Source organism: Triticum dicoccoides, chromosome 5A (genome assembly GCF_002162155.2).
Source record: "Triticum dicoccoides isolate Atlit2015 ecotype Zavitan chromosome 5A, WEW_v2.0, whole genome shotgun sequence".
NCBI lineage: Eukaryota > Viridiplantae > Streptophyta > Magnoliopsida > Poales > Poaceae > Triticum > Triticum dicoccoides.
In genome coordinates, this window is record NC_041388.1 from 567,219,803 (window position 1) to 567,236,511 (window position 16,709).

Consider the following 16,709-nt stretch of genomic DNA (forward strand, 5'->3'; position numbering starts at 1 on the left):
CACCAACCGAGACCAATGGCCTTGTGCTGCCACGCGCCCAAAAGTTTAGTCCCACCTCGCTAGTTGAGAGGGCTCGGGAGTGGTTTATAAGCGCTGCTGCGCCCACCCTCCCGAGCTCCTCTCAACTGCAGGCTTTCGGGCCTAATCTGTCACTGCAATGCCTGTGGGCCTCTGGGCCTGCTGCGGGCCTGAATCCTGACCCATGGTAGGGTTTCTAGTCGTATTCACGCCGTGGTGGCTCAGTAGGTGGCATTTTTTTGTTTTTTTGTTGCTTTACTTATTTTCCTTTGTTTTTTGCTTTATTGTTTAATTCTTTATGCTTTTAGTTTTAGAAAAATTGTAAACTTTTTGTTAATGCCATTAGTTTTCAAATTTGAAAACACTTTTTTAGTTTTTTTGTTTTCTTTGTTGCTTTATTTATTTTATTCTATGATTAACTTTACTATAAAAATAGTTTTTCCTGTTTTTTGACTTGTTTTTTGCATTATTTATTTTCTTTTGTTTTTTTGCTTTAATTTTTAATTCTGTTTGCTTTTAGGTTAGCAAAATTATAAACTTTCTGTTAGTGCCATTAGTTTTAGAAAAATCATAAACTTTCTGTTAGTGCCATTAGTTTTCAAATTTGAAAACACCTTTTTAGTTTTTTAGTTTTCTTTGTTGCTTTATTTATTTTATTTTGTGATTAACTTTACTATAAAAATAGTTTTTTCCTGTTTTTTGATTTGTTTTTTGCATTATTTATTTTCTTTTGTTTTTTTGCTTTAATTTTTAATTCGGTTTGCTTTTAGGTTAGCAAAATTATAAACTTTCTGTTAGTGCCATTAGTTTTAAAAAAATTATAAACTTTTTGTTAGTGCCATTAGTTTTCAAATTTGAATAGTTAAAATTTGAATTCTTTGAAAATTGTTTGAATCACAAGTTTGTGATTAACTTACTAAAAAAATGAGAATAGATGCGCTTATAGAGAAAATTCAACCTAAATTCCTAGTAAATTTCTATGAATTTCAGAGAAATTCACTATGAATTTAGGTTAAACTTTTCTCTATTAGGGCATCTATTTTCACTTCGAGAGGAGCTCAACAAGGCAGAGAGGGAAGGGCTTATAAACTGGTGTGAGCCACCTTTGGTTGGCGAGGTGGGACTAAACTCTGCCCGCAACGAGGACCAACCCTTTAGTCCCGGTTTGTGGCACAAACCGGGACTAATGGTCATGGGCCAGGGGCGAGGAGCAAAATTATAAACTTTCTGTTAGTGCCATTAGTTTTAGAAAGTTGAAAGTTGAAAGTTGGCATGGGCCAGGGACTAATGGTCATGGTATTACGAGGGCCGAACCATAAGACATGAAAGCATTTCAAATGAACTCTGAAAAAGTTGAAAGTTGGGATGGTATCATAATTTCACCCACATAGCATGTGCATGTACAAAACGGACAATGGTAGCATGTTCGTGTGTTACAAAGTTGGCATGGTATCATCATAATAGTTGCGGGAGAAAGTCTTCACTTTTTCTTCGCTTGTGTCATTTGCTTATTGCGCCGTAACCATGGATAATCTTCATTGTTTATCAGGATGCTTGGGTCAGCCTTGACATTGAAGGGAGGAATTTCATGAAACTTTTCATAATCTTCAGACATGTCTGTCTTGCCGTCCACTCCCAGGATGTCCCTTTTTCCTGAAAGAACTATGTGGCGCTTTGGCTCATCGTATGATGTATTCGCTTCCTTATCTTTTCTTTTTCTCGGTTTGGTAGACATGTCCTTCACATAGATAACCTGTGCCACATCATTGGCTAGGACGAACGGTTCGTCAGTGTACCCAAGATTTTTCAGATCCACTGTTGTCATTCAGTACTGTGGGTCTACCTGTACCCCGCCGCCTAACAGATTGACCCATTTGCACTTAAACAAAGGGACCTTAAAATCAGGTCCGTAGTCAAGTTCCCATATGTCCACTATGTAACCATAATATGTGTCCTTTCCGCTCTCGGTTGCTGCATCAAAGCGGACACCGCTGTTTTGGTTGGTGCTCTTTTGATCTTGGGTGATCGTGTAAAATGTATTCCCATTTATCTCGTATCCTTTGTAAGTCAATACAGTCAAAGATGGTCCCCTGGACAACAAGTACAACTCATCACAAACAGTGTTGTCACCTCTGAGATGTGTTCCCAACCAACTGCTAAAAGTCCTGATGTGTTCACATGTAATCCAGTCATCGCACTGCTCCGGGTGTTTGGAGCGCAGACTGTTCTTGTGTTCATCGACATACGGGGTCACCAAGGTAGAGTTCTGTAGAACTATGTAGTGTGCTTGAGACCAAGAATATCCGTCTCTGCATATTATTGACTCTCTTCCAATAGTGCCTTTTCCAATCAGTCTCCCCTCATACCTCGATTTAGGGAGACCTATCTTCTTAAGGCTAGGAATGAAGTCAACACAAAACCCGATAACATCCTCTGTTTGATGGCCCATGGAGATGCTTCCTTCTGGCTTAGTGCGGTTACGGACATATTTCTTTAGGACTCCCGTGAACCTCTCAAAGGGGAACATATTGTGTAGAAATACAGGCCCCAGGATGACAATCTCGTCGACTAGATGAACTAGGACGTGCATCATGATATTGAAGAAGGATGGTGGGAACACCAGCTCGAAACTGACAAGACATTGCGCCACATCACTCCTTAGCCTTGGTACGATTTCTAGATCGATCACCTTCTGAGAGATTGCATTGAGGAATGCACATAGCTTCACAAATGGCTAATCGGACGTTTTCCGGTATAAGCCCCCTCAATGCAACCGGAAGCAGTTGCGTCATAATCACGTGGCACTCATGAGACTTTAGGTTCTGAAACTTTTTCTCTGACATATTTATTATTCCCTTTATATTCGACGAGAAGCCAGTCATGACCTTCATACTGAGCAGGCATTCAAAGAAGATTTCTTTCTCTTCTTTCGTAAGAGCGTAGCTGGCAGGACCTTTATACTGCTTCGGAGGCATGCCGTCTTTTTCGTGCAAACGTTGCAGGTCCTCCCGTGCCTCAGGTGTATCTTTTGTCTTCCCATACACGCCCAAGAAGCCTAGCAGGTTCACGCAAAGGTTCTTCGTCATGTGCATCACGTCGATCGAGGAGCGGACCTCTAGGTCTTTCCAGTAGGGTAGGTCCCAAAATATAGATTTCTTCTTCCACATGGGTGCGTGTCCCTCAGCGTCATTCGAAACAGCTAGTCCACCGGGACCCTTTCCAAATATTACGTAGTGTAAATCATTGACCATAGCAAGCACGTGATCACCAGTGCGCATGGCGGGCTTCTTCCGGTGATCTGCCTCGCCTTTGAAATGCTTGCCTTTCTTTCGACATTGATGGTTGGTCGGAAGAAATCGACGATGGCCCAGGTACACATTCTTCCTACATTTGTCCAGGTATATACTTTCAGTGTCATCTAAACAGTGCGTGCATGCGTGGTATCCTTTGTTTGTCTGTCCTGAAAGGTTACTGAGAGCGGGCCAATCGTTGATGGTCACGAACAGCAACGCCTTAAGGTTAAATTCCTCCTGTCTGTACTCATCCCACGTACGTACACCGTTTCCATTCCACAGCTGTAAAAGTTCTTCAACTAATGGCCTTAGGTACACATCAATTTCGTTGCCGGGTTGCTTAGGGCCTTGGATGAGAACTGGCATCATAATGAACTTCCGCTTCATGCACATCCAAGGAGGAAGGTTATACATACATAGAGTCACGGGCCAGGTGTTGTGATTGTTGCTCTGCTCCCCGAAAGGATTAATGCCATCCACGCTTAAAGCAAACCATACATTCCTTGGGTCCTTTGCAAACTCATCCCAGTACTTTCTCTCGATTTTTCTCCACTGTGACCCGTCAGCGGGTGCTCTCAACTTCCCATCTTTCTTTCGGTTCTCACTGCGCCATCGCATCAACTTGGCATGCTTTTCGTTTCTGAACAGACGTTTCAACCGTGGTATTATAGGAGCATACCACATCACCTTCGCAGGAACCCTCTTCCTGAGGGGCTCGCCGTCAACATCACCAGGGTCTTCTCGTCTGATCTTATACCGCAATGCACTGCATACCGGGCATGCGTTCAGATCCTTGTATGCACCGCGGCAGAGGATGCAGTCATTAGGGCATGCATGTATCTTCTCCACCTCCAATCCTAGAGGGCATACGACCTTCTTTGCTGCGTATGTACTGTCGGGCAATTCGTTATCCTTTGGAAGATTCTTCTTCAATATTTTCAGTAGCTTCTCAAATCCTTTGTCAGCGACAGCATTCTCTGCCTTCCACTGCAGCAATTCCAGTACGGCACCGAGCTTTGTGTTGCCATCTTCGCAATTGGGGTATAACCCTTTTTTGTGATCCTCTAACATGCGATCGAACTTCAGCTTCTCCTTTTGACTTTCGCATTGCGTCCTTGCATCAACAATGACCCGGCGGAGATCATCATCATCGGGCACATCGTCTGGTTCCTCTTGATCTTCAGCAGCTTCACCCGTTGCAGCATCATTGGGCACATCGTCTGGTTCCTCTTGATCTTCACCAGCTCCCCAGTTGTAGCATCACCGTATTCAGGGGGCACATAGTTGTCATCGTACTCTTCTTCTTCGCCGTCTTCCATCATAACCCCTATTTCTCCGTGCCTCATCCAAACATTATAGTATGGCATGAAACCCTTGTAAAGCAGGTGGGAGTGAAGGATTTTCCGGTTAGAGTAAGACCTCGTATTCCCACATTGAGTGCATGGACAACACATAAAACCATTTTGCTTGTTTGCCTCAGCCGCATCGAGAAACTCATGCACGCCCTTAATGTACTCGCGGGTGTGTCTGTCACCGTACATCCATTGCCGGTTCATCTGCGTGCATTATATATAATTAAGTGTCCAAATTAATAGAATTTCATCATCACATTAAAACCAAAGTGCATACATAGTTCTCATCTAACAACACATAGCTCTCCAGAGCATCTAATTAATTAAAACATACATTGAAACTATGTAAAACATTTCAATGCGAAAACAAATGCGATCATAATCGCAACCAAGGTAACAATTGATCCAACGGCATAATGATACCAAGCCTCGGTATGAATGGCATATTTTCTAATCTTTCTAATCTTCAAGCGCATTGCATCCATCTTGATCTTGTGATCATCGATGACATCCGCAACATGCAACTCCAATATCATCTTCTCCTCCTCAATTTTTTTTTATTTTTTCCTTCAACAAATTGTTTTCTTCTTCAACTAAATTTAACCTCTCGACAATAGGGTCGGTTGGCATTTCCGATTCACATACATCCTACATCAATAAAATCTATGTCACGTTGGTCGGCATAATTTTCATAAACAATAAATGAACCAATAGTTATAAAGATAATATATATACCACATCTGAATCATAGACAGGACGAGGGCCGACGGGGGCGGATAGCAAAACCATCGCACTATATAAGATGCAATAATAAAAGTAAGAAAATAATACAAGTATCTATGTAAACATACAAGTAAGAATATTTTTCCTTTCAGAAAGAAGATAAGAACAAGAGGCTCACCACGGTGGTGCCGGCGATGAGCTCGGCGCGGGTGATTGACGGCGGTGAAGACGGGGACGGGGCGTGACGGACCGCTAAACCTAGACAAATATTATGGAAAATGGAGCTTGGAGGTCGAACTTGGAGAGGAGAAAGCTTAAGTAGTGTGGCTCGGGCATTCCATCGAACACCTTGTGTGCATAGGAGGTGAGCTAGAGCACCACCAAGCCCTCTCCCCCTCGGCCAGAGAAAAACAGAGCACTGGGGTGCTCTACTCGCGAGCGAGGGGTATATATAGGCACCTCATTGGTCCCGGTTGGTGACATGAGTCGGGACTAAAGGGAAGCCTTTGGTCCCGGTTCAAGCCACCAACCAGGACCAATGGTGGTGGGCCAGGAGTGAGGCCCATTGGTCCCGGTTCATCCCACCAACCGGGACCAAAAGGTCCAGATGAACCGGGACCAATGGCCCACATGGCCCGGCCGGCCCCCTGGGCTCACGAACCGGGACCAATGCCCATATTGGTCCCGGTTCTGGATTGAACCGGGACTAATGGGCTGACCCGACCTGGACCAAAGCCTTGTTTTCTACTAGTGAGGGAGGGCGGTGGACATGTCCCACTTGAGATGCGTACTCGTGATGCCTGTGCGCGACCTGCGCAATGTTCAGCCGGTCTGCCGGGTACAAGCATTTACCATATATAGAGCGTTGATCTACCCCCCCTTAATAACGTCACTAAGTTACTAAGTTAAAATGATGTTAATAGAAAGTTTTCTCTCAAAACGTTAATAAGTTACTAAGTTAAAATGTTCATATATTTGAAACATATCAAGTGTTGTATTTTCTCTCAAAATGTATCCCCGATAACTTCGACATTAGGGGGAACGTCGATCAACCCCCTCTCACCTGACCAAACTCTCGAGTCCACCCAAACCGGGACAGAAAAAGTGTTGTCGAGGCCACCCCAAACCGGAGTCTATCTAGATATATCGGAAAAACAAGTCTAGATATATCGGACGATATGTAGATATGTCGGATATCAGGTTTGCTTTCTAATAAAGAATTGTCGTCATCTATGTATCGTTTTATATCGCGGTGGACATATATCAAAGTTTGATCATATGTCAAAGTTTGAATTTTGACATATGTAACATTTGATCATATATCAAAGTTTGATCATATGTCAAAGTTTGAATTTTGACATATGCAACATTTGATCATATGTCAAAGTTTGAATTTTGACATATGCAACAATATTTGATCATATGTCAAAGTTTGACTTTTGACATAGATTTATCAAGAATGCCCCCATCATGGATGTGCACAAGTTGATCTAATTTTTTTTTCTGATCTCATATATATATATATATTCTTCTATATGTCACGTTGTGTATCAAAGTATTGAAGAAATCCATGGCTTCATCATTATCCGGAAGTAACAGGTGTATGATGCTACGAAGCTCTTCAAAGTTGTTTTGGAACGGAGTTCCGGATAGAATAATTCACTTTTTGGTACGAATTTCAGCAAAGACCTTCCAAATAGTGATATTCGGAAGGCTCTTGCTGAACTTCGTACAACAAAGCTAATTATCCTATCCGGGACTCCATTCCAAAACAATTTTGGAGAGATTCGTACCATTATGCGCCTGTTATTTCCGGCTAATGATGAACCCATGGTTTTCTTGAATCCTTTGACACTAGACAATGTGACATATAGAAGGGTAGATGAGATGAGGAAAAATATGGACCATTTTCTGCACATACAGAATGGCGCCATTTTGTTAAATCCCTTAAAGGTTAAGAGAATCCCTTGTTTGACAATCATGAGAGAGGCGGTCCGAACGTCGAACATTCATGAGAGAGGTGGTACGGTCCGGTCACCGGACATGTCATGTGATAGGTAGTATTTTTTTGTTCATAGAAAACTCCGGTAACTCTTCAACATGAGGGGGGACGTCGATCAACCCCCTCTCACCCGACCAAACCCTAGAAGCGTCGAGGCCACACCAAACCCTAGAAGCATTGCCGAGGCCACCCCAAACCCTAGAAAAGTCGAGGCCACCCAAGTTACCAAGTTAAAAGAGTGTTGTCGAGGCCACCCCAAACCCTAGAAGCGTTGTCGAGGCCACCCCAAACTATAGAAGCATTGAGGCCACTAATATGATTCCTTGTTGTGATTAGCTAGCTAGGCCTATATTTGCCACTAATATATCCATCTCTTATGTTTGTATATTAATTGCCATGTTGTAATATTTGCAGAAACTATGGATCAAAGAGACTTGGAACAAGAAGAGTTGTTGGGGGACATAATCCATGACGGACGTGATGTCTTGTCGTTTCTCAATGGCACCGATGGTCTGAAAGGAGAGGATGACGGCTCCAGTGATCGAACAATGGAGGAGGAAGGACATGATCATGACGGCTCCGATGATCAAACAATGGAGGAGGAAGGACATGATCATGACGGCTCCGGTGACCAAATGGCGGACGAAGAAGGACCCCATGATGATGGCTCCAGTGACCGAACGGAGGAGGGAGCTGTTGCAAAGTCCGGCGAGGTATATATTAATTAAGCCTGTGCTGACTAATCGACGCATTAATTGTTTTGGTATGTACATATATTAACACTTCTTTCTTCTTTTATAGCCCTCCAGATCGAGCCAAATTTCCATAACGAGATGAGGCCCGAAGAGAAGGTTGCGCCAGGATGAAAGGTTCATGATCACAGCAATCACGCATGATGGCCTACCGATTGAATGCAGGCAGACCAAGGACGCATTTTCTGCTTAGTGCGGAGCTATTGTTAGGGACAGCATCCTGATCACCATCCAACAATGGAATAAGTCTAAGGACAACGCTGAAGTTTCTTATGTCACCGATAGACAGAAAGATGATCTTTGGACCTTGCTGAAGGTAAATTTCACCCTACCGCCAGAGGATGATCCAAATAAGTTAGTTATAGAGCCACAGGTCAAGGTGTGTGCTCTTAAGAAGATGACAGATCTATTCAGAAGATGGAAGAAAGAGTTGAAATCAAAGTTTGTCGACAAAGGGAAGACTCAAGAATTCACCGGACAATTTGAGAAGATAAGAGATCACTGGCCCACATTTGTGGCCTACAAGACATCGGACAAGAGTAAGAAAATGTCAGAGACAAACAAGAACAATGCTGCAAAGAAGAAGTTTCACCATCACATGGGGTTAGGTGGCTACCTCAAAGCCTGACTGTTGTGGGACAAAGCTGAGAATGACCGGCTTGCTAAAGGAGTTGAACCAGAGACATTGAACTGACCAGACCATTCAAGGACTTGGTTCTTCGGGGTTGGGGGTACTTTGGACCCTAAAACAGGGGAGTGCTGTTGGAGGACGACCAACTTGCAATACCCGTCAAGAAGCATCAAAAGTATATCACCGCAGCGCGGGAAGGGGCGTTCATTCCCGACAGAGAGAAGGATGAGCTGACTGAGGCCCTCGGGAATCCTAAGTACCCTGGACAAACACGAGGCACACCAGGCTCCATTCCGTGGGTGGTTGGGTTTCCCGGCGCAGGCGGTTACAGAAGCTGGGAGAGAAGGAGGAAAGCGGAACTGAGCAAAATGCAGAAGCTCAATGCAAGACTAGTAAAGCTAGAGAAACTTGAGAGTCAGCGAGCTGCCAGCCAACCATCTCAGCTGCACGAAGCTACCCCAGAAGCTACACCGACATCTTAGCGGAGAAGCAGCATGGCTTCCACGGAGCTCGTCCAACCTGACTTCACGGCTCCTAGCTACCCCGTGGATACTATCACAGAGGCTGAAAGATCATCGATGCCGCCTAGAGGGGGGTGAATAGGCGTTTTAAAATAATTACGGTTTAGGATTTAACAAATGCAGAATAAACCTAGCGGTTAATTTGTCAAGCACAAAACCTAAAACAACTAGGCTCACCTATGTGCACCAACAACTTATGCTAAGAAAGATAAGCAACTATGTGATAGCAAGATATATGACAAGAAACAATATGGCTATCTCAAAGTAAAGTGCATAAGTAAAGGGGCTCGGGTAAGAGATAACCGAGGCACGCGGAGACGACGATGTATCCCGAAGTTCACACCCTTGCAGATGCTAATATCCGTTTGGAGCGGTGTGGAGGCACAATGCTCCCCAAGAAGCCACTAGGGCCACCGTAATCTCCTCACGCCCTCGCACAATGCAAGATGACATGATTCCACTAAGGGACCCTTGAGGGCGGTCACCGAACCCGTACAAATGGCAACCCTTGGGGGCGGTCACCGAACCCGTACACTTTGGTAACCCTTGGGGGCGATCACCGGTACCCGTCAAATTGCTCGGGGCGATCTCCACAACCTAATTGGAGACCCCGACGCTTGCCCGAAGCTTTACACCACAATGATTGAGCTCGAAGAAGGTCAACAATGGGGGAAGAACCCGAGCTCAAAAGATAAGGTTCATTGGGGAAGAAGACCCCCTTTTATAGGAGGGGGAAAATCCAACCGTTATGTGCTCAGCCCGCACACGAGTGGTACTACCGCTCCATGAGCGGTACTACCACTCAGGAGGAAGAAACAGGGAAAAGGAGCAACAAAACATGAACCTTGGGGCGATACTACCGCAGGAGACAGTGGTACTACCGCTGGGTTAAGCGGTACTACCGCTCCCTTCGGCGGTACTGCCGCGCAAAACAAAGGGTAAAGGGAAAGAGGGAACCGGGCGGTACTACCATGGAGGAAGGGCGGTACTGCCGCTAAGGAGCGGTACTGCCGCACTACTGCCGCAGCGAGGTGCCGCACAATCCGACACAGAAAAAGACCCCTCGAATCGACGCGGTAGGGACCTGGTAAGCCAGCGGTAGTACTGCTGCAGAGTCACCGCCGGTACTACCGCTGCGGAGCGGTACTGCCACTTGTGACCCCTCAGCGGTACTACCGCTGGGTACCACGGTACTACCGTTGGGACCCTGGCAAAAACCACACTCAAGAAAACAAGAACTACCATAACTTCTGCATATGAGCTCCGAATTGAGCAAACTCAAGCTTGTTGGAAATAAGACGACGAGTAGAATCAAAACAACATTAAGGTACCATCTGGCTTCTCATCTGGTTATAGTAAGAAGAGGCAGGGGAGGTATGCCTAACAAACGGAGGAGTGAAACCTCCAACCAAGAAGAACCGGCAAAAGCTCCAACATCGAAAACATCATAGAAGATGCGACTGGACTCCGTTTTCGATGAACTCGAGTTTGTCACCAAGATGACCATAAGCTCCAAAACTCACAAAGAGAAGAACCAAACAAGAACCAATAAAGATGATGCAAGGATGCAATGGTTTGATCTCTCTACGAACGATACGATCAAGCTACTCATCGAGAGCCCCCCTTGATAGTACGGCAATCGATCCTATAACCCGGTCTCCCAATTACCATCATGAGACCGGTAAAATAGAAAACCTACCAAGGGCAAACCTTTGCCTTGCACATGGTCCACTTGAGCTAGATGATGACGATCTTGACTCCCTCAAGTTGGACCACCTTTCTTGATTGGGTTGACTCGATGAAGACTAGTTGATTGCTCCCCCATACTCCACTATGGGTGAGCCACTCTTCCGCACATCTTCAAAAGTCCATTGTCACCACAAAGGACGGCAAGCTTCAAGCATTTGATCTCTTCGTGATGCTCCACTTGAACTTGCACACCGCAACCTTTCTTGATTGTGTTGACTTGACGAAGACTAGTTGATTGCTCCCCCATACTCCACTATGGGTGAGCCACTCTTCCGCACATCTTCACAAGTCCATTGTAACCACAAAGGATGGCAAGCTTCAAGCATTTGATCTCTTCGTGATGTTCCACTTGAACTTGCACACCGCAACCTAACCCCACAAAGAACCCTCACAAAGACCATGTGTTAGTACACAAAGCGTAATTGACAATGCTTACCATACCATGGGATCACTTGATCCCTCTCAGTACATCTTCCACGCTTTGTGGGTTGATCAACTTGATTCACTCTTTGACTTAGTCTTGATCAACCTCTCACAAGACCAATCTTTAGGTAATTCCTTGAATAGCACCTTGGTCGACACAAACTCTCCTACGCTTTGTGGGTTGATCAACTTGATTCACTCTTTGACTTAGTCATGATCAACCTCTCACAAGACCATGTGTTAGTACACAAAGCGTAATTGACAATGCTTACCATACCATGGAATCACTTGATCCCTCTCAGTACATCTTCTATGCTTTGTGGGTTGATCAACTTGATTCACTCTTTGACTTAGTCTTGATCAACCTCTCACAAGACCAATCTTTAGGTAATTCCCTGAATAGCAAGTGATTTGGAGAAGAAGAAGTTGCAGCGCATGTTAGAGGATCACAAAAAATTGTTGTACACGAATTGCGTAGGTGACAAGAAAAAGCTGGGCACCACACTGGAATTGCTACAATGGAAGGCAGAGAATGGTGTATCTGACAAGGGATTTGGAAAGTTGCTGGTAATGATAAAGAATATGCTTGCAAAGGACAACGAATTGCCCGAGAGTACGTACGAAGCAAAGAAGGTTGTCTGCCCTCTAGGGTTAGAGGTGCAGAAGATACATGCATGCCCTAATGATTGCATCCTCTACCGCGGTGAGTACGAGAATTCGAACGCTTGCCCAGTATGCGATGTATTGCGCTATAAGATCAGCCGCGATGACCCTGGTGATGTCGAGGGCGAGCGCCCCAGGAAGAAGATTCCTGCCAAGGTGATGTGGTATGCTCCTATAGTACCATTGTTGAAACGTTTATTCCAAAACGAAGAGCATGCCAAGGCGATGCGATGGCACAGAGAAGACCGTAAGAAAGACGGAAAGTTGAGAGTACCCACTGACGGGTCGCAGTGGAGAAAAATCGAAAGAAAGTATGGGAAGGAGTTTGCAGATGACGCAAGGAACGTATGGTTTGGTCTAAGCGCAGATGGCATTAATCCTTTTGGGGAGCAGAGCAGCAACCATAGCACCTGGCATGTGACTCTATGTTTGTATAACCTTCCTCCTTGGTTGTGCATGAAGCGGAAGTTCATTATGATGCCAGTGCTCATCCAATGCCATTAGTTGAAGAACTCTTACAACTGTGGAATGGAACAGGTGTACGTGCGTGGGATGAGCACATGGGGGAAGAATTTGACCTAAAGGCGTTGCTGTTCGTGACCATCAATGATTGGTTTGCTCTCAGTAACCTTTCAGGACAGACAAACAAGGGATACCGCGCATGCACGCACTGTTTGGACGATACCGACAGTATATATTTGGCTAATTGTAAGAAGAATGTGTACCTGGGACATCATCGATTTCTTCCGAGCAGGCATCCCGTAAGAAAGAAAGGCAAGCATTTCAAAGGTGAGGTGGATCACCGGACGAAGCCTCGCCACCGTACTGGTGCTGATGTACATGATATGGTCAAGGATTTGAAGGTGGTCTTTGGAAAGAGTCCTAGTGGACAACCTGTTCCGAATGACGCTGACGGACGCGCACCCATGTGGAAGAAGAAATCTATATTTTGGGACCTGCCCTATTGGAAATACCTAGAGGTCCGCTCCGTAATCGACGTGATGCACGTGACAAAGAATCTTTGTGTGACCCTGCTTGGCTTCTTGGGCGTGTATGGGAAGACAAAAGATACACCTGAGGCACGGGAGGCACGGGAGGACCAGCAACGTATGCACGAAAAAGACGGCATACATCAGGGTCATGCAAGCTACGCTCTTACCAAAGAAAAGAAGGAAATCTTTTTTGAATGCCTGATCAGTATTAAGGTACCATCTGGCTTCTCATCGAATATTAAGGTACCATCTGGCTTCTCATCTGGTTATAGTAAGAAGAGGCAGGGGAGGTATGCCTAACAAACGGAGGAGTGAAACCTCCAACCGAGAAGAACCGGCAAAAGCTCCAACATCGAAAACATCATAGAAGATGCGACTGGACTCCGTTTTCGATGAACTCGAGTTTGTCACCAAGATGACCATAAGCTCCAAAACTCACAAAGAGAAGAACCAAACAAGAACCAATAAAGATGATGCAAGGATGCAATGGTTTGAGCTCTCTACGAACGATACGATCAAGCTACTCATCGAGAGCCCCCCTTGATAGTACGGCAATCGATCCTATAACCCGGTCTCCCAATTACCATCATGAGACCGGTAAAATAGAAAACCTACCAAGGGCAAACCTTTGCCTTGCACATGGTCCACTTGAGCTAGATGATGACGATCTTGACTCCCTCAAGTTGGACCACCTTTCTTGATTGGGTTGACTCGATGAAGACTAGTTGATTGCTCCCCCATACTCCACTATGGGTGAGCCACTCTTCCGCACATCTTCACAAGTCCATTGTCACCACAAAGGACGGCAAGCTTCAAGCATTTGATCTCTTCGTGATGCTCCAATTGAACTTGCACACCGCAAACTTTCTTGATTGTGTTGACTTGATGAAGACTAGTTGATTGCTCCCCCATACTCCACTATGGGTGAGCCAGTCTTCCGCACATCTTCACAAGTCCATTGTCACCACAAAGGACGGCAAGCTTCAAGCATTTGATCTCTTCGTGATGTTCCACTTGAACTTGCACACCGCAACCTAACCCCACAAAGAACCCTCACAAAGACCATGTGTTAGTACACAAAGCGTAATTGACAATGCTTACCATACCATGGGATCACTTGATCCCTCTCAGTACATCTTCTACGCTTTATGGGTTGATCAACTTGATTAACTCTTTGACTTAGTCTTGATCAACCTCTCACAAGACCAATCTTTAGGTAATTCCTTGAATAGCACCTTGGTCGACGCAAACTCTCCTTGAAACCAACACATGTACTCCAAAAAATCCTATGAACAAAACCTTAAAATAAAGCTCAAGGCAACCATTAGTCCATAAAGATTGTCATCAATTACCAAAACCAAACATGGGGGCACCGCATGTTCTTTCAAAGGCTCAACAATGGAAGCTTATGACAAAATGGCAGAACCTCACTTTGAAGGCGGCTGACGGCTCTGTTACAACTCCTCAACCCGACGGAACTTTTCACTGCCGTCCAATTCCACATGGCTATGTTGTTGTCACGGTGGATGATGTAATGGATGGATTTGAGGAGCTCGACCTTGACCACCCTACAGGTGAAGGGGAGAACCAACTGGTTTATGCTTTGAGGAGTACATGTCTATGGCGGAAGGAGTACATCAAGCTTCCAAACTGGACGCCTCCGCCTCCTCCTCCTCCTCCTCCGGCGAGTGATCAGGGCAGTCAGCCTCCTTCTTCGCCAGCTCCGGCGCGTCGGATCACTCCGCCTCCTTCGCCTCGTCAGGAATGGCGAAAGAGAGATGCCATCGCTCCGGCTCCTCTGGCGCGTCGGAACACTCCGCCTCATAAGCAACAACAGAAGAGAGACACCGCCGCTCCGGCGTCTAGCAGTACACCGCCGCTCCGCCGCTCCACCGTCTACATATATATATATATATATATATATATATATATATATATATATATATATATATATATATATATATATATATATATATATATATATAATTATCCTCACTATATTATGCAGACTGAAGATCGTCGAATGCAGAAAAGCACAAATCTATAACATTGGGTTCATTAACCCAAATGTCATACATGAATGGACGGTTCAAAAGAATGTCACAAAAACCGAGGACAACTTGCTATAATCGTTGCTCAAAAATCAAAACAAAGATAAAATACTTTTTCCTTACAACTTCAAGTGAGTGTTACTGTCTTGTGCATATTCGGTTTCCCTTATTACTAGAGGTTATAGTAATGTAATTGATGAGTTATGCATGCATGCGCATGTTTCACTTTATTCTCCTAGAGATTAAGCTTGACCGGGGAGTAGTAACCGTCTTAGCCTCGAGATGAAAAGATCCCGAGGACTATGCGGACATGACTGAAATGCTCCGGAAGTAAGTTCAATCGATCATTATCGCACCATATAGGCAACTTTGTTCATTTTCTGATATCAAGTAATTATTTTCTTTGTCTCGCAGGGTTTGGAAAGAGTTCACTGTAATTGTTCCGGGATTGTTGAGGGAGCTGCGATTTATACACCCGAAAGTAAGTACTACTCCCTCCGATTCTATTTACTATGCGCATAACTCTTGACCCACATACCAAGGAGGACACTGGTTTAATTTTTCTTAACTAATTTGCCCCTGCGCAACAATGCTCTGCATGAGTATCGGGAGTAGATATGCATGCAATGGTTGGTTGGTCCTCCTTTTTCGCTGCAGTTGGTTCCGCAACACGCTCAGCCCCGCATGAGCCAATGCATGTCGTTTTGCTGCTGCCTCTTTTCTTGGAAACGGACGCAATTAATTAGGGCAGAAGCAGACGGGGCAGGGTAAAAAAAAAACCAGCGCTAGGAATCGGCAACACGCAGATTAATACGAGAAAATTAAGAAAAAGTTATACGCAAAGTAAAAAGAATCAGAGGAAGTACTATCTAGTTCCGCGCATCTCCTATTGATTCTAGCTAGTTTCATCAATACCATTTAGCATGCTTGCTTATCAGTTTGATTGACCTCTATTTCTCGTAAGCGCTTGTGGCAGGAAGCCGGGAATAATTTTCATGGATACTACATTTGCGAGTTCATCTACAATGCGACGGCCTCTAAGCGGGGCTACTCTAAAAAACAATATGAAGTGCGTAAGCAAAAATATTCACCATTTTATTTTATTGCCATCATTTGTGTTGAGTTTCATTCATATACATGTATTGATCCCCTTCTTCAAATTAGATCTGGCAGATGCGTGATGAACTCCTATCACCTGATCGCATATGAGCAATTCAAGAGGAATTGGTGGGATTCTTTCTTGACCACGTCATCGATAAAGCCGGAGAATACCATGTCGAAATTGACCTTAGATATTAGGGATTGTAAGAGATCTTATATTGTATATATATATGTATAGTAGCGTCGGATAGATATACGAAAACTAGTTGTTCGACAAATCTCTCGAAGAAAGAGAGGTGCACTCCTCGTTGTATATGTTCATGACGATCTTGTGTGACTAATGGTTCCTTCATTTGCTTACTAGCTAGCGTGTCGAGTTCTCTCTATACGTATAGTAGCAAGCGTCGACAAGCACGGAGATAAGAGATGTCACTTCTC